General features: G+C 39.6%; 1 protein-coding gene across 2 annotated transcripts in view; it reads right to left on the bottom strand.

Moving 5' to 3' along the window:
- LOC123756333 (peroxisomal N(1)-acetyl-spermine/spermidine oxidase) overlaps nucleotides 1-23,200 on the bottom strand; it is a 196,217-nt gene that overhangs the window by 149,026 nt on the left and 23,991 nt on the right. The window lies entirely within an intron of this gene.

Below are 23,200 nucleotides of genomic sequence, written 5' to 3' on the forward strand. Positions count from 1 at the left end.
TACCTTGGGCTAGCTAGAGTGTCAGACCCACATTTTTCCATGGACGCCTAGGAAGGAGTAATGATAACTTAGTCAAGCTTTATAATATATACTGAAAAGATTATTCATACCCCACAATCATCTAAAACACACAGATAAACATAACTATATATATAACTAAACCAAGAAGTATAACTTAATGTAAATTGTCTATAGCCTCATCCGGCTGGGCCTCCTGATAGCCTGGACCTAGATTCACGAAGCTCCATGTATTTCTTGGTAAGTATGTTTGCTACGATGGTTCCTAAGTGCCGGCTAAGAACGCGGCAAAGAGCGATTCAAACAAATAAAGTTACAAGGATTTTTAAGTACAGGACAATAGTTCACTTAGCTCTCACTAGATGTCATTAGGGCTTTTAGTTTGGCCAATCAGAGAGAAGGTAACATTTTTCATCTTACATCTGTAGCCAATCACAACGCTGGCATATCGGAGCTTTTCCATGATGCACTTGCGACTTATTTACGTAAAATTTTCTTATAAAATTAGTATATTTCGAAGTGTTTTTCAACTTGTACAGTCAGCACCGACATTGTAGTACACAAATATGTTAATTTTTTTGTTTACCTATGTAATTCTAAGAGACAGTGTATGGCTTCCCTTGTCGCTCCCAAGATTTGCGAAGTGATGGTATTTATTTATGTAAATATATACCTAAATTTACTCAAGGGCCGCTATCTATCTAGTGGCCTCGACGAGGACAACAAGCCGGGTTTTTTTTAAGTCCCGCCAATTGTCCTAATGATATTTTCTTGCTGGATTTTTGCATTTACGACTTCACCGGGTAGACGGTCTCATGGGTTTTAACCATCTGGGTAAAAAAACATATGTTTTCAGTCCTACTTAAGAGGACATACTCTCCATCACTATATCTGCGATTGCCCTGTTACCAGTGACTTCATACCAAATGGTATGAGGCACTTTGAGCACTGTAATCACTCCATACACCCAGGAATATTGGAAGATATTCTTGTGCTGCACCCAGATTTTGCTAGTGGGGGCTAATAGATCAGCCTTACATATTTTGCTCTCCTCTGAATCCATGTATGACTGGCCGTCCTGTGAGATGGGGATGTTGGATGAACTTGTAGCTGGTTTTTGATCTACACTGTGTGGTCCTTCATACAGAATAGGGAAGCAATACATTGCTGTGTATACCGAAGCATGTTAAAAAAATACATTATTTGAAAGGAGTGTTGTGGAAACTGGTAAGAATAATTATAAAATAATGTTGCCATGATTCAGTGCTTATATCTTGTGAAAATCGTGAAGTTGTTGTTTAGTCAGAGTTGATTTGTTTTTTGTATTGAGGCTGGTATTTTATCACTTGATTCCATGTATGCCTAACCATCCTGTGAGATGGGAGTATTAGATGAACTTATAGCTAACTTTTTATCTACACTGTGTAATTTTCCATATAGAATAGGGAAGCAGCACATTGCTGTGTATACCTAAGTTTCTTAATAAACAAAAAATTAAAGATGTTAAATTATTACCAGTGCTATCCTTATTAAATCATGTTAACCATGCATCATTAGGATCTCATGTTGATATGAAACAGTCATATTTCTTTTGAATCGTTCAATAAATTGTGCATTATGTCTTAATTTTTTCACTTCTTTGGATACACTGTACAGTACTAAAAGCTAGAATATAAATAAACCAGTAATATTTCTTTCATTATATTTTTTAATTAAATAACTTTATCAATATTTTTTCAGCTTTGATATCCCCAGAGTCAAACTTAATCTGTGTAAACACAATGCAAATAAAGGGACCTAGTCTATGGAACTCAGTCCCAAAAGGTTGAAAAGCTGTCCAACATTTGCCTCATTCAGAAACAAAACCAAAAAGTACCTATTTCATCTTCATAGTTTCCTACCTTGTGCTTTATTCAAAATTCTATATTTGTCTTACTTTTATTCCTACATTTGCCTTCCTGTATTTGACAATATTTATTCTATATTTGCCTCATTGAGAAACAAAACTAAAAAGTGCCTAAGTTAATCTTCATAGTTTCCAACCTTGTGCTTTATTCAAAATTCTATATTTGCCCCATTTTTATATTTTTTTAAATTTTTATATTATTTATATTTATATTTTTTATATTTTTATATAATTTATTTATATATATTTTTTATGTTTCCTATATTTGCCTTCCTGTATTTGACTATATTTATTCTATGTTTGCCTCGTTGAAAAAAAACAAAACAAAAAGTGCCTAAATTCATCTTCATAGTTCCTACTTTGTGCTTTAAAATTGCACTGTATCTAGTGCTACCCAATCCCCCAATTTTTATGTGGGGATTGGGTAATCTACTAATCTCTACTCATATCATTTTTTCTTGCAATGTACCTGTTAACATTTTATATATTTTTCTAGAATTTACCTACTTAAAATTATGTTAGGTTAAGGATCAGCCCGAAATGCTATGTGTACTAATGGCTTTACAAGAATATAAACACCATGCTATGTATCCTCACAAACCCAATGTATCTTGTATATATATAAATAAATAAATTACTTATTGTAACACAGCCAAATTGTATAACAGGAAGAGGTCTTGGACCCCTACTTCCCCCCTTTTTTTTAACAGGTCATAATAGTCCATACAGTCATAATTATAGGTTCAAGTATTCAATGAGAGAAGTTTTTGAAGTTTTTACCCTTCTTACCTAACATCATTTGTGCAGTGGGGCATTTGGTGATAGTAAATGCTCCCACCAGCCACCTTCTCTCATATTTCATGTTCACCAGCGTTTATTTACTTAATAACTACTGGTATAATATCTTACTATTATAAAAACTTATTCTAATGTCATAGAAGACATATTTACTGCAAGTTTCAAGCAGAGAATGCATATATAACTAACACGAAGGACTCCTCTTCACAAGATTCGCCAATTAATAATCTTTTGTTTATAAAATCGATTCTCCGTGTTGCGTAGTAGAGAAAAATTTAGTTATATCCAGTTTACATAAAGCTACGAGTGGTCGACAGCACTCTTCGCCGACGGAGCAAACTTGCGAAGGTTTTCCTTCTTAGTGTGCCTACCTAAATACCGATGTAGCTGCTACGAAGACATTAGGAAGGAAAAACATTAGTAAGTACCTTCGTGAATCTGGCCCCAGATCTGTAAAATTTGCACATAATTATCTCTGCCCCTCCTTTACACAGTAAAATAAGTCTAAAGTCTCTTCTCGTCCAATATATCGACACTTCATCGCAATTCAAGGTACATATATATAATCACATTGATAATAAATAATACTCCAACAGAGACATAAGAATCACTTCCATAATTCAAAAACACATCCTAGTCCTTACAATGTACCATTCAATCACTGGACAAATATATCTTATATGTAAAGGAATATTTTTCCCTAAAAAAATAAATAGCTTCGGTGGAGGTGTACATGCCTCATCATTCTTTAATCTAACCCACAAAATTGGTTATAAATAAATACACAAACTGTAAATAACTGATAAGGTAATATCCATCTTAGACATCCCCGATAGTCTAGTCTACTTGCTACCTGCTATTCTGCTCACTATTAAGTGATTATAAAATATAGGCTTGTAGGGTGTCTACAGGATTGCCTCATCAAGCTATGCACAAGTAAACTTAAATAAATAAAAAATAGTTTAATTAGATAAAAGTACATACATCCAAAATGATTTACTAACAGTATGTTGCATTCCTAGACAGCGCTACTATAAACTATGCCTAAAGCCACTAATACTGTTTAGTTTTCAAAACACTTTCCGTTTTGTTGACACCTTAGGAGGATGGGCTGTACGTTCAGCGTGTCGGGCAAGATGTGGGGAAAACTAAAAAGCAAGACCTAAAACTAATTGAGATCAAAAGATTGAATTGAAGTGAAGTAGAAGAAAGAATGTCAATAATTACATGTTGAATTGACAGCAGCAATTGGAGAGGAGCAGATAGTAATTTTAAATAATTAAACAGACAGACAACAATTTTCTTAAGTTTATACAGTGGAAGATATCAGATTTTTACAAGTTAGTCAATAATCATTAATGTTTGATAATAGCAAGACATTGTTTCACATTTAGGAGGTTAGGTAGGGTTACATGGAGTTGATCAGGCAATAATACCTGTAGTAACTAACAGTACGTAATTTTATTTTCAGTTTCCTACCTTGTTCTTCAAACACACACTTTATCTTTTGGTACTCACTTCCCCAATATTGGTACCCAATTCCAGAAGTGCTATGCATGTTAGTGGTTTGCGTGAATGCAAGAACACCAGTGTTATGTACTCTCACAAACCTTTTGTACCTTCTTGTATAAATATATAAATAAATAAAGGGAGGCACTTGCAAGGTTTATCAGACCTTCTAATTTCATCAAGAACACAGGGAAATTAAATTCGTCAAAAATGGACGTGTAGCTATATCATTTAACTGGACTCAAACAGTCTATGTACAGCCTACATGACTGAAATGCTTCGGAAGTCAGTACTCGACGATTATCAGCGGATTTGTTTAAACAGATAGGCCTGGCTTATGCCATCAGGGCCTAGTATCACTTAGGCACTGATGTCTCTGATCGGTAGAGGCATCAGTGCCTGCCATGGGATTGGCCAATTTCAAGGAACTAGGAGGCAGTGTGTGAGACCGCCAACACTTGACTGCCCCCATTTCCACCAGCATTCTGAAGTAGTCGCTACACCTGTAAGGATGTTAAGATCCGGACTGGCAGCCAAGAGTCCCGATATCCATCTAACGCGACATTGAGTAAATCTCGTCTAGATAACATTTCATCTTGTGCGTCCGCCTACAGAATTCCGTCTCATGCAGGTTGAAATATTCGACTGATACAACGACAGAGGAAGATAATGCTCCCATGTGAGCACACCAAAAGCGTCAGACTGTCAAGTGTTCATCAGCGTTGATCGCTAACATCCGTTAGCCTAATGCTACTACAGAAATCTAAGAGGGACAAACAAGTATTTCCCAGCTGCCCACATGCGTGTGTCGCCACCTAGTGTTAGTGTGCACCCCTTACCACCCGGTGTAGACGTCACCTGCCAGCCAGCTGTTATCGCGCTCCACGTGACCTATGTGCCTGACTCGATCGACGCCCTTGCCACCTAGTCACCCCACGTGTTACTCACATGTCACCACGTGCGATCTTTGCTTGAGTATAGCACCTGCCACTCTGTGTCAATGCTGGAGAAAGATTATCAAAGATTCTACAAAGTCTGTTGTATATATGCAAGGTTTTGAGTGACAAAGGCCGGTCTTTTAAGTGAGTATAATTGTATCTTCTCTGTTTTATTATTGAGTTTTCCTTGTGTCGATCTGATATCAACCATCTGATTAGTCTGTTTCGTATCGTTTGGAGCGAGTGTGAGAAAACAAGTCGAGGAAAAACATTAAGAGCCAGCTGATGATTACAGCCGTCTGTGCGACTCTGTATTCTTCTTAGCGAGTGTATGTGTAACACAAAAACCAAATAGTCATTGTTATGCTGATTGTGTATTTGATTGTATGGTTTAATGATACCGATACGTATTGACATGATGTTTCTATCTCGTTTCGGAGAACCAGAGATTGTGTAAGTCATTTGATTGGGTTTGTCTATGTGACACCCTGTGATCATTATTATTAATATGCAAGTGATAACTTTGTGTTGTGATTATTGCCGTATTGTACTTTATGTAAATAATCATATAGTTTAGAGCGTTTATTGTGCTGTGAACTGAAGTGAACAAGTGATATCTTGTTACTTGATGTCTGTGTGATAGCGTAATTTATCTTTGTTGATTAACTGTCTACATGACAGATAGTTAAAGTAATTACTCACTGATTGTTGAATGTCTTGGTGACAGAGTAATTAGAGAAAGTAGTTAATGTTTTGATTGATTAGCTGCCTGAGTGACAGATTGTACTTAACGTAAATTGTCTTTGATTAGCTTTCTGTGTAACAGTAATTAACGTAATTAATTAATTGTATATATGATGTGATTGATTGTAATTGAGTATTCTTGTCTGTGTGACAAATCATTAACATAATTAATTAACTGTTTTTATTTTATTTCCGTCCAAAAGACGTATGTTAACATAATTAATTTGATTTAGTGGAGATTATCTTAGTGACAAGTCTGGCTTTGCTTTGAATGCTTGATTGTTTTGCAACTGCAAGATTCGATTGCAATTGAGTCCGAGTTTACACCAGTGTTCTGTTAGTTCATTGCTGTTCTTCTTGCCCAAGCAAGAGCGCCCGAGACGCCCGAGACTCACGACATAAACTTAAGTGTCACTCAAAGTTTTTGCCGTGTATTAGTCAGTAAGTTTATTTAATAAATTGTTATTTTGATGCAAAAAAGTGCCTTTTAAGTTAACACCTTTAGAAGTACTGCCCCTTATGATTGTTCTGCTGCAAGTTACTACAGTATCTAGTGATTTAAACTGGTGTTTGGCTCTTGGGATCTAACCTAATCATAGCCCAAACACTAAATACTAAAATTTTATGTGAAAACCCATTGGCTACCCTCAATACTGCCATATTCAACTGAGGAACTAACGGCCTAGTTATTGGAGGATCAGGTAATTGGACTCCAGCATTTGCTCTCGCCCATATCTCATTGAGAAAAATATCACCTCTGGCATCCACTCATGGGGCCTGTGGGTACTGTGCAGTTCTCAGAGATATACTCTCACATCTGGTGCCCAAAGTGGGTCCAGGAACCTATGCTCAACTGAGGTATAGTCTCACAAGGAGGCGAAGGAGGAGGAGGAGGAGTTTATGGAGTAAGAGGTTCTGAAGGTGGATGTAATGGATGTCCACCAAGATGTGGGTTCTTCCCATATTTAATATTTGGGCTACAAGGGATGTAACAGCTCAAAGATTGTCCTTATCTTACTATGTGCAATTTATGTTCTACACTTTATTTCGATATTACAAATACTTACAAATATGTAATTTATGCTGGACCTGTACTATGATTGCATGTTATTACATAAAATGTTTATTCTATTTTACAAGAAATCCTGTAAATGATAAAATTTGTATTTTACTTTCTCTCTCTTCTCCCTTCTTCACTAAATACACTGACAATAACATGGTGTTAGTGACAAGGAGATCTTGATAACATCCCGAGGGGTTAGTTCCCATGTGCTGACATAAAATCCTTCTCTTCGTCTTTTCCTTCAGAACTGCTCCACTCCTGAATCAAATGTAAGTCAATTCTCTATAAACTTATCCAATAAATTTGGTTAGGTTAGGTTAGGTTAGGATAGAGACACAGAAATGAAGTAGAGAGGAGAGCTTTGAACATCGCCGCTGCTAAGATGCTGGTGATGGTGGAAGTGGGAGAGGTGAGTACGGTCCGTTATTGCCGGGCTAAGATCATGTGATTGTGCACTGTGAGTCCAGGGCATAAGCAGAGTTCCTTGTCCTGGTAACACTCTACATATATACGTGGATCAGTTTTCTTTAAATTCTTTCTCACACCTTGAGGGATAAGATTCTCTTTTAAGACTGGTGAATGTGAAGTTTAAATATCTAAGAACTTCCTCCCAATTCAACCCTAAGAAGTTTGCATGTCTAAGTACTTCCTCCCTATTAAAGCCTAAAACGTTTACACTTTATGCCACCTATGAAGTTTACATTCTATGTACTTCCTCCAATGTTTCTGAAGTTTACACAATATATCATCCTACACTGTTTACATTACACAGCTAAGCATTTCTGACTGTGTACCTGGAGATTTGTGTAAGGGAGCTTTACAGGACTACTCGAGTGGTGATAGAGGTGGTGATGGCATAGTTGATGATAAAGTTTACAGAGATTACAATACTCTTTTTGCCTTAAATCTCCATTAAAGTCTACAGTTTGTAATACACTACGGTCTTCACCGATGAGGCTATAATACACCACAAGCCCCCCCCCCCTAAGAACATTAAAATACATTCTACAGGCTAGGAAGCCTCTGTGAAAGTTTATGGCATACAAACTGCATGTTACTACAGGGAACTACATCTTACATCATAGTAACTTCATCTTATGTTTTAGTCTACAGGTTGAGTTACCCAAAAAGGCTATGTCCCATACAATGTTCAAATGGAAGCCAATTGCCAAAAAAAATACAAATAAATTCTACAGAACTGCGAAATTTTCCATAAAAGAACATGGCTCCACAAAAATTCCATGACAATCTAGCAACTATGAATGTCTATGGGATATTTTCGGTGAAAATCCATGGCCCATGAAGTTTAAACATTAAAAATCTAATTAAACTTTTTGAGATGCAAAAATTCAGTGAAAATCTACAGGTAACGAACGTCTATGGGTTGTTCGATGTGTGGGGGAATGTTTCCATAAAAATCTGAGCACTAACAACTCTTGTAAAGTATAGGGGATCAAAAAAATCTGAAAAATATAGGGAGTACAAAACATTAACAGCTGAATAAAACAGTCTACTGGAATGTTTGTGAAAGTTTGCACTAAATATTTTATTAAAGTCTTCGGTATCCAAAATATTCTGTGGGTCTACAGGACGTCGAACCCACTGAAAACCTTCAGAACTTTCACACCATATATCAGAAAACATCCAAAAACGAACATTTGTAGTCACTTTTCACCCTACTGTACTCTGCCCACCCCTACCTCCTTTCACCCTATTGTATGCTGTCCGCCCACCACCTCCCATAGTCCTGGGCCTCCACACTCACCTTGTGTAATAGTGCACACCCACCTGCAAAAGTAGTCCTGGGCCAACATGCTCATCTTGTTTGATAGTGCCCACTCTCCTGCCTAAGTAGTCCTGGGCCCCCAGACTCACCTTGTTTGATAGTGTGTGCACTCTCATGCTTAAGTAGTCCTGGGCTCCCACACTCACTGTGAGGGAATTTCATTCCCTCACTTAAGAAGTCCTGCTTCCCCCCCCCTTCCTTCTTGTCTGATAGTGTGCACTCTCTTGCCTAAGTGGTCCTTAGCACCCACACTCACTGTGAGAGAATTAAATTCCCAGATAGCTTTTCTAGATTACGTTAGTGTGTATAACTGCACTCTAGAGCTCTAGAACAAGAAGTTCCCACACTACATGCCCTTGTATGGTGCCTGAAGAAAGCCCAAGTTGAGGGCTGTTTAATAAGATTATAAGAAAACGTGTATCTGCTCTGTGGAAGGGCTACAGAATTTTACATGTTTACTCATAAAATGTGTTCAGAGAGAAGAGGCAGGATGTCTGCAGGTAGTCAAGTCAACGGCATTCACCGTATCTAGGCTGTGACGTCTTCCCAGGCCTGCATAGCCTATATTACAGGGTAATGTGGGCAAGGGAAGCTATGTGATTCATCCCGGCACAGCTAGCCTTCAGGCCGTGTTGAGCTCTCATTGGTCAATTCAAAGACAAAGGGAGGGCAACGTGCCCATGCTGGTTGAGCCCACCGAAATTCAGTCTTGGATCGGCGTTGTCTGCGGCAAGGTGTCCCCGGTGGGGGGAGGGCCTATCCATCATATCCACCACTGTAATGCCATGATATCCATAAATTTCCTTATCCCAATGGTGTCCCGCTATCGAGGATCGTGCCTGGATCCAAATTGTGCAATCGTGGAAAAAATATTAAGGAATTGAGGCAGGCCTCAGTGTGAGTCAACACCTGTTCAGCCGAGGCAGCAGCCCAGCCTGGGTGTGATCTGTGATTATCAGTCAACATATAAAGCCATCTGCTCCTTATGGCTACATTGACTGACGGTGGGGAAATGGGGAAGGTTTTCCACTGATTTATTAAAATTTTGCGTTGTAATTAAATGAGAATTACCCAACTGAGTGTGGACATTGAGTTCTATCTCACCCGTGTCCCATTTCGTAACACGCCTCCACACCTGTTTATGTAAAACGCCCGTTCATGCGTCTGTGTGTGTGTGTGGGGGGGGGGGGGGGGGTACGAACTAACGCGGAGCCGTGCGATGCGGCTGCCTTTAGCTTTCTCGTTCACCACACCTCATGGTGCGGCACAGTCATCATCTCGTCTCCCTGTGGTTACACCCAGTGACTAGACCCTGTAGCTACACCGGGTCCATACACGTGGTTTTGACAGAACCACGTGTGAGGAGTTGGGTGATCTTCATCTTCATTCCTGCAATAAGAGGTCTAAATGAATGATGAGGTTGAGTGCTGTGTGGGGTGACCGGCTCTAATGTGAGTACGCAAGAATTATGTATTGGTGCTGTATGCCTCTGTACTGATGTGAAATCAGATACCAGCTCTGATTGTCCCAAGCGCCTGCTATGTCAGGGAAGCCAGTTAGGCAGGCGCACTTTAAATGACTCTTCCAGTCTTAAATCTTCCAGTCTATATAGGGCAAGATTGAGGACATGTGTGTATGTAATACTTAAGGAACACATTTAAGAGCAGGCTGCTGCACGAAGTGTGTAGAACTGGCTCGGTTATGAATAACAGCTGGTGTGGAGATTTTCCATATATATTTATATATGTTTGTTATTCTCATGGTGAAATAAATATATATATATATATATATATATATATATATATATATATATATATATATATATATATATATATATATATATATATATATATATATATATATATATATATATATTTATATAATTCAGATGCAGGAACTATGTGTCATGTAATCTTACTGCAGACTGCAGAGGTTTTCCAGCAATCCGGTAGGGCAAAGGAACAAAGGATTAATGTGTGCGTTGCCCTGCGTCTGTAATAACTGTGTTTATTTTGATTGCAGTGTAGTAATCAACAGGTAGGGTTGCAGGAGGACAGTAGTCAGAAACGAGACAAAACCGTTGACCAATCTGGATGGCCAGTTGAGAATTTCCGTTTTTGTTGTGGGGTGTCACGTGACAAGTACGTCACCGATAGGGAGCCCCCTACCAGTATAGGCCTAGGGGGGAAAAGTTGTTTGGGGGGGGGGGGTACTGCCCATGACTAAGAACAAAGTTGGATATATAGGTGTAGTAAGTTTTATTTTAAGTGTTCATAACACCGTTGTGTTCTTGAACATTATATGCAAACCATAGAACAGGGTCTGCATGTTAGGATTATAATTTTTTTTATTAAAAACAGGTCTAAATAGCTTTAGAGAGGTGTTTGTGCTGGGGAGGAAAGTGCCAGAGGCTTTTTTCGAATACATAATCGGAATCAGGGGTCTCAGTTTATTTTTTATTGCTAAAATGAGTCCCTTATTGTATTTACTTGGGAAATGAGGTTTCAGTACTATATTTAATATAAAATTATCACAAGAAACTCATTTTGATATGTGTGGAGAATCAGGTTGAAACTGTTTATCCCTGTTACCCTTCAGCTTTCTGCTATTTTCTGTAACTAAGTTAAAGATTCCATTTTCTGAGGAAGTCTGTTAGTACTGGTGAAAAAGTTCATTTATATGGTTCTGAGCGCTTTATAGATATATTTGCGGGGGCGATGAATTTGTTTTTAATGTGGAAAATACTGCCAAACAAATATCTATCATTTGTAATAAATATTGAAAACATTGCCATTAGTTGCGGCATTTTATAGAGTACAAAGGATGGTGTTCACACTGGGGCCTCAGTCATTTCATGTAGGGTTTGACATTCCCCCCAACAAAATGTTTAATACAATTCTATAATAACAATGCAGTGTAATGGTTTTTGTTCTTAACAGTTTAATATATATTTTGGAATCTGTGCATATTCTGTATTAAATTTTATAGTTAAAACACAACAATAGATCAGAGATATTGTGGTGGGGGCCGCAATAACTCATGTAATGGGGGCATTTTGGTCCAAAAATGAAAACTCGTTCGATTTCAATCAAACTTTTTTGACAAGTTATATATGAAAAGTGTTTCATCTGGTCCAAGTTTCAGCATCGTAGCATAAATAGGAAGTGAGAAAAAAAATATTCAAGTAGTTGTGAAAATTATGCCAAAATGGTCAAAATCGATTATCAATCAAAAGTGTCAACTGAAATCATAGCTATGACTCTTTGCAATCACAATAGCATATATTAAACAAATATTATAATTAGTTTAATTGGAAAAAAAATAAGAAAAAAATATGTATTTTGTTTTTTTAAATTTATTTTTTTTCCTTTTTTTTCGAGCGATTTGCATCAAACTTACACACCTGACTGTACGTAAGCCTATCTGTAAGGATGCCAATTTTGGAGAAAATTGGTTGATGTCAATCTCAGCCACAGATTTTACAACCTTAGACCTGATTCATTTCTGTTTTTTTTCAATTGACACAAACGTTTACAAAACTGATTCATTTTTTATTCAATTTACATGAAACTTACACAGTATATGTGGAGGGCATGTCTCTACATTTGCGTGTTTTAATTTTTCTCTAAGATCATTTATTGATTTTATAATAGCAATAAACATGCCATACTTGCATAATTTTTGGGAGGAACTTTGATCATTGGTTTTAGGAAAACTAAAGATGTTTTGGAAATTCTAAAACACACAATCCTTTATTATATGCTAATGTGTCAGAAAAATGTCACAGAATAATTATATCTGAAACGTGTGTTCTGAAGTGTATACTTGAAAATGTGTAAAAAACGTTGAAAAAAATCTCCCTTTCTATTTACGCTGCAGTACTGAAACTTAGGACAATTTCAGCACTTTTCATAAACAACTAGTCAAATTATATTGGTTGACATTGAACAACTTTTCCGAAACCACTTAAAGCGACTACTGGTGCTATAGTACACCTTTTACGTTTATATACATTTTCGTCATGCCTAAAAAATTTAAAGTCAAATCTATCAGTCATCTGGTAGCCAGTAGGGGATGTCAAGCACGAAGGATTTTAAAAAATGTTAGAGATCATCCACCTTTTAGCGTGATAAGAAGAATTCATTTGGCATTCTTGCCATTAGTATAATCACCAAAGCTACATATATCTCTGAAATTCTATCCTCATTATTCTGTAAGTTCAATTATAACATTATTATCACAGCAATAGCATTTCCGTTTGAATAAGGGACAGCATAAAGAAAAATTCCCATGGCCAGTTAAAGTAACTTATAGAACTGTCTACCCGCCGAATCGTAAAATCAGAAAATAAACTTTGCTGAAAAACAGCCAAAAGGATCATCGGGGAAAAATGGAGAGACCTCGGACAAGCCACCAGCTTCATGTCCTCGTCAAGTCCATTAGCATTAGGAAGCTACTGGGCAAATTAATATAAAAGCAAAAATAATATTGATTCTGTGGAACCGCATACCCACCAAAGTTGTATAAATGACAAAAAATGCATCAAAGTTAATAAACTCATGCCCCTTAACTTGTGGCAACCACCTTTCACATCCTTTCCCACTACTCACCCCCAGTATACTATAATGTCCTACGGTCTTTCCGAACCATCCCAGTCACTCATGCATGAATCGACATGATTTTGCCAAACTATATTTATCCGAAGGGAATCCAGCCATGCCCTCCCCCCCCCACCCACAGAAATCCCTGAGCGCATATCAACAACGATCTTGCAAAAAAACTCTATTTAAAATAATGAGTAAAGTATGAACCAATTTATATTGGAATTATATTTGTTATATAAAGTACGCCTATTATAATGAAGAAAATTGTGTATTAAATTGGTTTTATAATAAATATTACATACATACTTTAGCACATTCATAATAATATATTTTAATAAATCAAATTTGGCTGGCTTTCTCAATAGCAATAGGTAGCTATATTAAATTATAAAGTATAACAATATGCATTATTATTAATACTTGTATGCTCTTTTGATATAAAGTTGAGAATGTCTTTTAATTATTTCTTCTAAATTTTCTCTCTTGCTTTCCCATACTATTCCCATGTTTATTCATCTCTTTCTTCCCATCCCACATTTTGATTCTTCTCTTTCTTCTAGTTGTTCTCATTTACACCAGATTGTATAGTCACTTTCGTGCAGGCCCACTTTCAGTTCCCAACATCCAAGTTTTTTGCCCATAGTAAATGATATGCATTGGATTTTGCAAAGTAGCTCATCAAGGTTGCAAAAAACTTGCTTTAGCTAAATGACTTGTGTGGAGTTCAGTTCCTGAGTCCCATTAGGCATCTCAGTAGCCCTTTCCACTATCGCTCACAAGATCTTCTTGAGGTTATCTTGAGATGATTTCGGGGCTTTTTAGTGTCCCCGCGGCCTGGTCCTCAACCAGGCCTCCACCCTCAGGAAGCAGCCCGTGACCGCTGACTAACACCTAGGTACCTATTTTACTGCTTAGGTAACAGTGGCATAGGGTGAAAGAAACACTGCCCATTGTTTGTCGCCAGCGCCCGGGATCGAACCCCGGACCACAAGTCCAGTGTGCTGTCCGCTCGGCCGACCGGCTCCCTCGTATGATGGGTGCATAAGATGGGTATGGGGGTGCATAATAAACTAGACTAACATTCAATTATATTCTCAAACTTGTGCCAAACCCATAAAATCACATTCGCAAACTAGCACAAATTCATTTTAGCAATTTTACACATTTTATTTTCTTGCTCGAGCTAAATGAATTGTGGGGGTTATGTGACTTACGGGATTCAGTTCCTGAACTGATTGTGCGCCTCACAAAACCCTTTCCCTACCGCCTACCACCCCACAGAATGGGAATGAGGATGCATAGCAAAGAAAAAAATTAAATTGTTCTGATCCAGTAGCTGGGCAGTTGGATACAGTTGCTTGCTGCCTGATGTATGAATCCCTCCCTATATTTCTCTAACATCATAACTTGCAACATCACTTTTTTTTTATTTTTCAGTCAAAACATATTGCAGAGGATATTAATAGGGTATTAAATGTATCAACACAAGACAGAACACGAAACAATGGGCATAAGTTGGATAAGTTTTTATTATTGTTGCCAAACCGTGTGTGGCACTACTGTGGGTGTTCACAGTAATTAATGTAGTGCAGGATGCTGTTGGCATAATTGACCAGTGATCTATATATATATGATACTGAGAGTGTGATCTATGTAACCTAAGGTTACTTTGTGTGATCTTTAATTCTGCTGTGACGATTTAAGGATTCAGAGAAAGTTAATTAGCTGGGTAATTAACTTCATAAGGGGTTGCACATTGCTTAATGAGGGAGCTGCTGAGAGGGTAGCAGTATTAGCTAATGAGATACATTTCAGGTGCAATAAATTGTCCGTGGGACACCTAATGGCTCACTCTAGCTAATTGCGTAATTAGCGTTTTCATCGTGAATGTGTTTAGGGGCTGTCGGGAGAGCAACTGTACTTATGCTAACATAATTTGCTCTTGACTAATTACCAGTCTGTTGGATGGTTAATTAGTGGCTCATGTTAATTATGGAAGATAATTAACATCAAAGTGTTTGAGTGACTGTCGTAGAGCTAGCATAATTCGTTGGATTAATTTTATCTGTCTGTGGAACAGTTGATTAAGCACTGATGTTAATTAGTGTTAATTAACACCTCTACCATGAATTCAGTGTTTGGTGAGACATGCTTAGGCAGTGTGGAATGGGACGTATTCATGTATAATTAATTATCTGTCCGTGGGACAGTTAACTAATTGTTCAAAGTTAATTAGGGGTAATTAACGCTCATTAAAGAACACATGACATAGACTGTGGAGAAGCAACCAAGAGGGTGGTAAGCTTATTTAACATAACTCGATTGGGATTATTTAGCTGTTTGATAGTAATTAGTAATTACTGAATGCTTGATGGGTGTGATGTAATTACGAGCTAACGAGTTATCATGTTACAGTTTGACTTGTCTGTGGGAGACAAGTGTTTGTAATTAACGTAGAGTACTTAATCACAGTAATTAATCACAGTCAATTAGTCATTTATTGAGGCAACTTGCTTCATTATCGTTTCTGGAGACGAGAGTTAAGGTAACTTGGGGATAACCGGAGAAGTGTCTCAGAGTCCTACCTTGCCTAGCTTTGTTTACATTTGCAACTTAATTACAGGGTTATGCAAAAACTTTAAAGTAACTGATAGGAGGAATGAAGACTTGTCTTATAACCTGCCTTGATGTTGGTTGTACTTGTATTGCAGGAGGCTGCAGGGATTTCTTTATGGTAATCTTGTGTCGTCAATGAACATTCAGAACTATTAAATTAGTTCATTTTTTCAGCCTGAAGCGACAATAGAGTTGAGACTGCTGCTATTAATTGGCTGTTGAATAGCTATCATATAATGTGTCACTGCATGCAAGTTAACATAACCCAACACTCACTGTTGTAATAGACTTAGTTTATGTTGATAAACTTTGATTGCAATGTTGCATCGTCAGTGGGCGATGTAACCTGAACCTGTGTTCAGGTTAGTTTAGTATTCAGCCTCGCGGCAATTGACAGGAGTCGGACAAACATGGTTGTTAAGTAGCTTTTATTAAAGTGCCACTGGATTGACATGAACGTAACACAAGATCATTGCTGTAGTAGTCTAGTCTCTTTGTTAATAAACTTGATATTCTTATAGAAAGCAGTCTTTATGCCAACCCTTCAAAAATACCATTCCACCCATGTTCTGCACTATAATATTGTTCTAGTCATGTGATCTTTTAATGAATGCCTCCTTCTGGGATTTGATCGTGATTCATAGCACCACACTTCAATAAAAATATGAAGTGAGTACTTGTCGGTTACTCTTAAAGGTGTTTTATCACCTGAGGAGCCAGCGACCTAAGTGGATTGGACTTCACCCTAGGGGGAATTCCTTGCAGAGTGCTCCCGATTTCCTATGGTCTCTTGCCTGAAGTAAAATCTGGTACTACAACACTTAATGTGTTGGCTAAGCAGCCCTTTCAGTTTGAGAGTCAACCTTCCCCAAGAGGGAAGGCAAGCATAAGACAAATCTCACATTCTATCGCCCAATGTGGGGCAAATGCAACTTGGGCTCGAGTCCAGGAATTTCAGACTCATTTAAAAGGTAACTTAAGAGGTATTCTTGCAGAATATTGTGGAACAGTATTGTTGGGAGTTTGTTTTGTCACGGTTGTCACGAGTTGGTACATACACAAGGTATGAAAAAGGTATTACATAGCAGATATATGGAAATCAACCTGGTTTTCCTTGTCTGTTAGCCAGTGGACATTGACACTTTCATAGGTCAGGGGTGTCAACAGTATGTGTTGAGGACACCATGCCAGAGTACAACAGATGTTGCAAAGATGCACTCAGGAGTTGCCTGAGGTGCTTCGTCTACTATACGGTAGATGAAGCTTCTAGAAGGACCTCAAGGACGAGAGTTCTCATTGGACGACAACGCAGCTGTCAAGGTTACCTGGTTACCTGGTTACCTGGTTGATACCTGGTTGATACCTGGTTGATGGGGTTCTGGGAGTTCGTCTACTCCCCAAGCCCGGCCCGAGGCCAGGCTCGACTTGTGAGAGTTTGGTCCACCAGGCTGTTGCTTGAAGCGGCCCGCAGGCCCACATACCCACCACAGCCCGGTTGGTCCGGCACTCCTTGGAGGAATAAATCTAGTTTCCTCTTGAAAATGTCCACGGTTGTTCCGGCAATATTTCTTATGCTTGCTGGGAGGACGTTGAACAACCGCGGACCTCTGATGTTTATACAGTGTTCTCTGATTGTGCCTATGGCACCTCTGCTCTTCATTGGTTCTATTCTACATTTTCTTCCATGTCGTTCACTCCAGTACGTTGTTATTTTACTGTGTAGATTTGGTACTTGGCCCTCCAGTATCTTCCAGGTGTATATTATTTGATATCTCTCTCGTCTTCTTTCTAGTGAGTACATTTGGAGGGCTTTGAGACGATCCCAATAATTTAGGTGCTTTATTGCGTCTATGCGTGCCGTATATGTTCTCTGTATTCCCTCTATTTCAGCAATCTCTCCTGCTTTGAAGGGGGAAGTGAGTAGTGAGCAGTACTCAAGACGGGACAACACAAGTGCCTTGAAGAGTACCAGGTGTCAGGGAGTGTAGCTGTTAGTACACCCCAGAATCTTGGTGGAAGACTGTACCCGCAGCCTAAGATCCTAATTGACTCCTTCAGAGAAAGGAGTAATTCATCGGTGGTTAGACAGATGCTGGGATTTCCTACCAGGATGAGTACTGTACAACCCCAGGAGGAATTCACCGTAAGTCACAGGATCTCAAAGGTGACAGCAAGGTATAGTTTGTGGTCAATTTATGGAGAGCTCAGCAAGTTAGTACTGGCTCAGGTGGAGATTACAAGATTACAATCTCACACAGGGAAGGGAAGTCAACCCTTCCCTATTGCACCTTCACATTTTGCCACACTCAGTGGCAAAGTGTGAAGGTAAAGATGCCAAGCTTGGCAGCATTTGATTGATAAAAACGAGTCAATAGGTGCATACATTGAATGTATTTTAGAAAAGAGATGCTGATGCAGTTTGGCAGAGGTCATTCTGGGCTGGAGATTTTACATCCTGGAAGAGACGTAAAAGGAACGTTTGACAGATGTCAAACATTTCCCTCTGGGCTCTGGAGGAAGAGCAAGACCTAAGGAAATGCAAGGGACTAGACCCCAAGCTCAGTAGGGTGTGAGGTCAGGTAACGGAAGAAAAGACTTTCACATTGATAATTCCGTCCGTAGAGCAAGACCGGCCTGAATTTGACAGATGGACAGGAAGAAAGATCTTGTCAATTTGTTGCAATGCCTGAATGACTACTGACAGAAAGTTCTGTATAGTCTGAGGGGAATGAAGAGATTACTTAAACCGCGCAAATCACATATATATATGATATCAGTGACAAAACCGAAACCGCGCACATCATATATATATGATTTCGTGTGTAGCGCTATAATTTAAATGCCCCACCTGGGATAGGGGCAGCTATAGTACAGCCACGACCGATAGTTGCCAGATGCCACCTAGAAAAAAAATCCAGGCCAACATTCTTGGGTGTTAGCGCGTCAGTATTGAGCAAGCCACCAAGGCTGGCGCACACAGCACGAGCTCACAGCACCGCTGTTCAGCTTGTGACCACAGCATCACCTACAAATGCCATAATATATACGATACTGCTATTATTTAGCAGTGATAGTGTTACTGAAGCTCCCTGACTGTGATAAAACTGACCAGGATTCTGATAATAGCAGGATTGTGGTGATATTTAGAGCTTTGGTACATGGTGGGAGGAGTATGGCTGTGGAGGGAGGATTGTGACATCATCTTCTGACTGTGTGTGGCCACCATTTATTGACTGCACTCACCATATCAGCTTTGTGGTTCGCTATGGTAAAACACAAATGTAGGTACTTATATATAACGTATATATAGTGTGAGATAAAAGCGAGAGGAATAGGTTGGGAGCTGCTATTTTGGTGAGGGAGGAGTGTCATCTGCATGACTTGTCATGTTGTTTACTGATGGCCACTATGGTCTTTGGGTACCATACCAGCTTATTTGTACAGGTATGGTGAATAAAACAGGTAGATACTTATATATAATGTGTGTTTATAGTGTAATAACACCACAAACAATATTATTGGAGGAGAAATATTAGTGCGTCTGGCCTTGAGGGCGGCCGCCGATCAGCTGACTGTGTGAGTAGCTACGTCTTTTTGCCTTTACTCACCATACAAGCTTAGATGTACAGTTATGGTGAACAAAACATGTAAATACATATATATAACGTCTGTGTATAGTGAATAAATGCAAAAACAGTATTGTGGGAGGAGAATGAGGGCGAGTGAGGTGGTGTTGAGGGAGGGAGTGGAAGTGAGTGGCTCGCTGGTGTGTTACGGTCACTCCTCGTTGCTTTTTGACTCACAAGACCAACTTAGTAGTTCATTATGGTGAACAAAACATGCAGATACTTATATATAAGCTGTGTATATAGTGTAACAACAGCAAAACTATTTGTTTATTGTTTTATGAACAAAATAATTGAATCACTAATATGCACACCATAATTTTGAGTACAGCGATGGTTCACACATTTTATTATATAAATATACCACAATTCATTGTATGGAATAATATTACTGCAAAAAAACTAAGAAAAAATCAGAGACATTGAAATAATTAGATAATAATATATTTGTGGCAACTGCCGCCTGACAGCTTGAGCGAAGTAGACCTCGTCTGGCAAAGGCTCTGCCAACACCCCCTTTTTTTGCCACACTTCCCTACCCTATTGCGGGTAAAATATGCCACCTACGATTTTTTTGTTACTTTTTCCGTGATCAGGGAACAAAAATGAACACTTCTATAAGACGAAAGAATTTTTTGGATTTTTTTTTGTTGCACCTGTGGGTGTCAATTCCATTTGGGCCCCTAGCAGTTTGAGGGTTAGCAGGAAAGTCCCTTCCAGTGTGTTACAAATATGTCCAACATGACACAGATTGAGGACAGTAATGGGAGGTTCAGAGATGGAAATGACTGTGAGGTACTGAACCAGCCAGGGCTAGAGCTGAAACCGAACATGTCGCCACGCCAGGGTCAGACAGCACCACCACAGACCCCCAAACCAGAGACATATAGAAAATAGAGTCTCACTCACCCCAATGCTGGCTTAGCCTGTGGACCTTTTGGGCAGGTGTGCACTGAAAATCTAGCTGGTGTTGTTGTTATTCCCTCACACAACCTCCCACTAAAGAATGTATTTTACTGAGAGAAAAATACATTCTTTAGTGGAAGGTTGTGTGAGGGAATTAAATTCCCAGATAGCTTTTCTAGATTATGTTCAAGTGTATGGCTGCACTCTAGAACAAGAAGTTCCCACACTTCATGCTTTTATGTGGAGTCTGAAGAAAGCTCAAGTTGAGGAGCGGTCCAATAAGACTAAAAGAAAACCTATAACTGCTCTGTGGAGGGAGTTACAGAAATTTAAATTTTTACTAATAAAATGTGTCAAGAAACCAGTGGCAGGATTTCTGTGGTAAGTCAAGTCAACGGCTTTTGCTGTATCTACGCAGACTGAGAGGATGTGACATCTTCCCAGGCTTGCATCACCTACGTCTCAAGATCATGTGGGTGAGGGGAGACTTGAGATTCGTCATGGTACGGCTAGACCTCTAGCAGTGCTGGGCTCATATTGGTCAAGTCAAAGACAAAGGGAGGCCGGCATGCCCATGCTGGTTGAGCCGCAAAAATTCAGTCTAGGATCAGCGTTGTCTGGGCAAGGTGTTCTTTGTGAGGGGGTGGCCTGTCCACCACCTCCAATACTCTAATATCATGTTATCCATCAATTTCCTTGTCCTAACAGTGTCCCACTATCGAGGATCGTGCCTGGATCCAAATTACGTGATCGTTGCAAAGATATTAAGGAATTGAGGCAGGACTCAGTGTGAGTCAACACCTATTCAGCCGAGGCAGCAGCCCAACCTGGGTGTGATTTGTGATTATCAGTCAACATATAGAGTCATCTGCTCCTAATGACTACATTGACTGATGATGGGGAAGGCTTTCTAATGATTTGTGAAAGTTTTGTGTTGTAATTAAGTGAGAATTACCCAACTGAGTGTGGACATTGAGTTCTACCTCACCCGTGTCACCATTTTGTATCACCCCTTCACTCCTGTGTAGGTCAGACACCTGCTCATGTTTTTGTGTGAGTAGGGACGAAGTAACGCGGAGCCTTGAGAGGCGACCGTCTCTAGCCGTCTTGTTCACTGCACCTTGTGGTGCGGCAAAGTCATCATCTCGAAATCCCCCTGTGGCTACACTGAGTCCATACACGTGGTAATGGCAGAACCACGTTGTTATAGACTCGACACCACCGTCTGAGTTTGGCCTGGTAATTCCAGCACAATCTGTGTTTCTGTACTGTCTGTCTATGCAGTACATGTTGGCTATGCTACATAGAACATGCCATCTATTGGTTGTTGGCATGGTAGTGGCAAATGGCTCCAGTTTCCTGCCTTGGCCAGCCAGAGAGGTCATTCAGGATGAACTCTGGTGAGGTGGCAGCTCAAAATGAGCGCCATCTGTTGTGCTACTGAGCACAATTTCAACTCCCCAGTGAGTAAGTGTTACTTCCTGGTTTCACCAGTACCGTCCATTTAACTGATGACGTGTTTGTGTCCACAGAGATGACGTGATGCAGCTGTGGTACTGAAGATGGCAGTTTACCTTGAGCAATTCATGTCCTGGAAAACAACCACGTAAGCCGCCGCCGATCTTAGCAAAGTGTTGGCTGTTGGATTTATCCAGAACTGATTGAGATCGGCGTACCCGGGAATTGGCTTGGGAGAGTACCAGACAATAGTGGGGAGCCTGTAGTAAAGTGCAGTTAGCCTGTCACTAGAGACTTCTGCTAGGGGTTAGCTACCCCTGCATCTGGTTATTGGTGACCCCGAGGAGCGTGTGGCTGAAGTTCTCTGCCAGCGAGTAGCTGGAGAGTGATAGTGGGGATAGGCACCTCGTGACACTGTGTCTGTGGATTTGTCCACATACAAGGTGAACTCGCCAGGATTTCTCAGTACGTGTGGACGATGTACTGAGTAGTAGAAAACCTGGGACTGACGAATACTGCATTGTGTGCTTTTTGGTGTCCTGAGTCCTGACTGAAAGCAACACTTGTAAAAAAGTATAGTAATGTTCCATTTTTACATCTCTACTAGCAGTTCCCGGCCAAGGGTTGCTGTGGCTCAGCAATGCATGTGCGTTGCTGAGCCACAGCAACCTTTTTCTTGTCAACCAGTTCTCCCCCGCCATATCTTCCCTCCCCCATCCTAATGTCTTCCACACCATCCTCCACTCCACACTCCACCATCCCCACGTCCTCTCCACCATCTTCCACTCCCCCATCCCTTTGTCCTCCATATCATTCCCCCTCCCATGTTTCCTCGTCCTCCGCACCATCCCTCACTCTCCTGTCCTCTTGTCCTTCCCACCATTCTCTATTCCCCCAGTCTCCTCGTCCTCACCATCCCTAACTTCCCCGTCCCCTCGTTCTCAACACCATTTCCCCCCTCCCCTGTCCTACAGTCTTCAGTTCTATCCCGCACTCCTTTCCCTTCATCCTGCCCACCATTTCCAATTCCCTCGTCCGATGCATTCCCAAATGATCTGATGTTCCAATCAGAAAATTAGGAACATTAAATGATCTGATGTTTCCATCACTGAAATATAAGAAAAACAATTAAAAAAACGAAATGAAAAACAATACAAAAATAAAAAAAAATTGCTACACTCATGATATGAACGGTATGGTAAACAACAAAGCTCAGTTCCATCGCAAT

The sequence above is a fragment of the Procambarus clarkii genome, chromosome 25 (assembly GCF_040958095.1).
Source record: "Procambarus clarkii isolate CNS0578487 chromosome 25, FALCON_Pclarkii_2.0, whole genome shotgun sequence".
Taxonomy (NCBI): domain Eukaryota; kingdom Metazoa; phylum Arthropoda; class Malacostraca; order Decapoda; family Cambaridae; genus Procambarus; species Procambarus clarkii.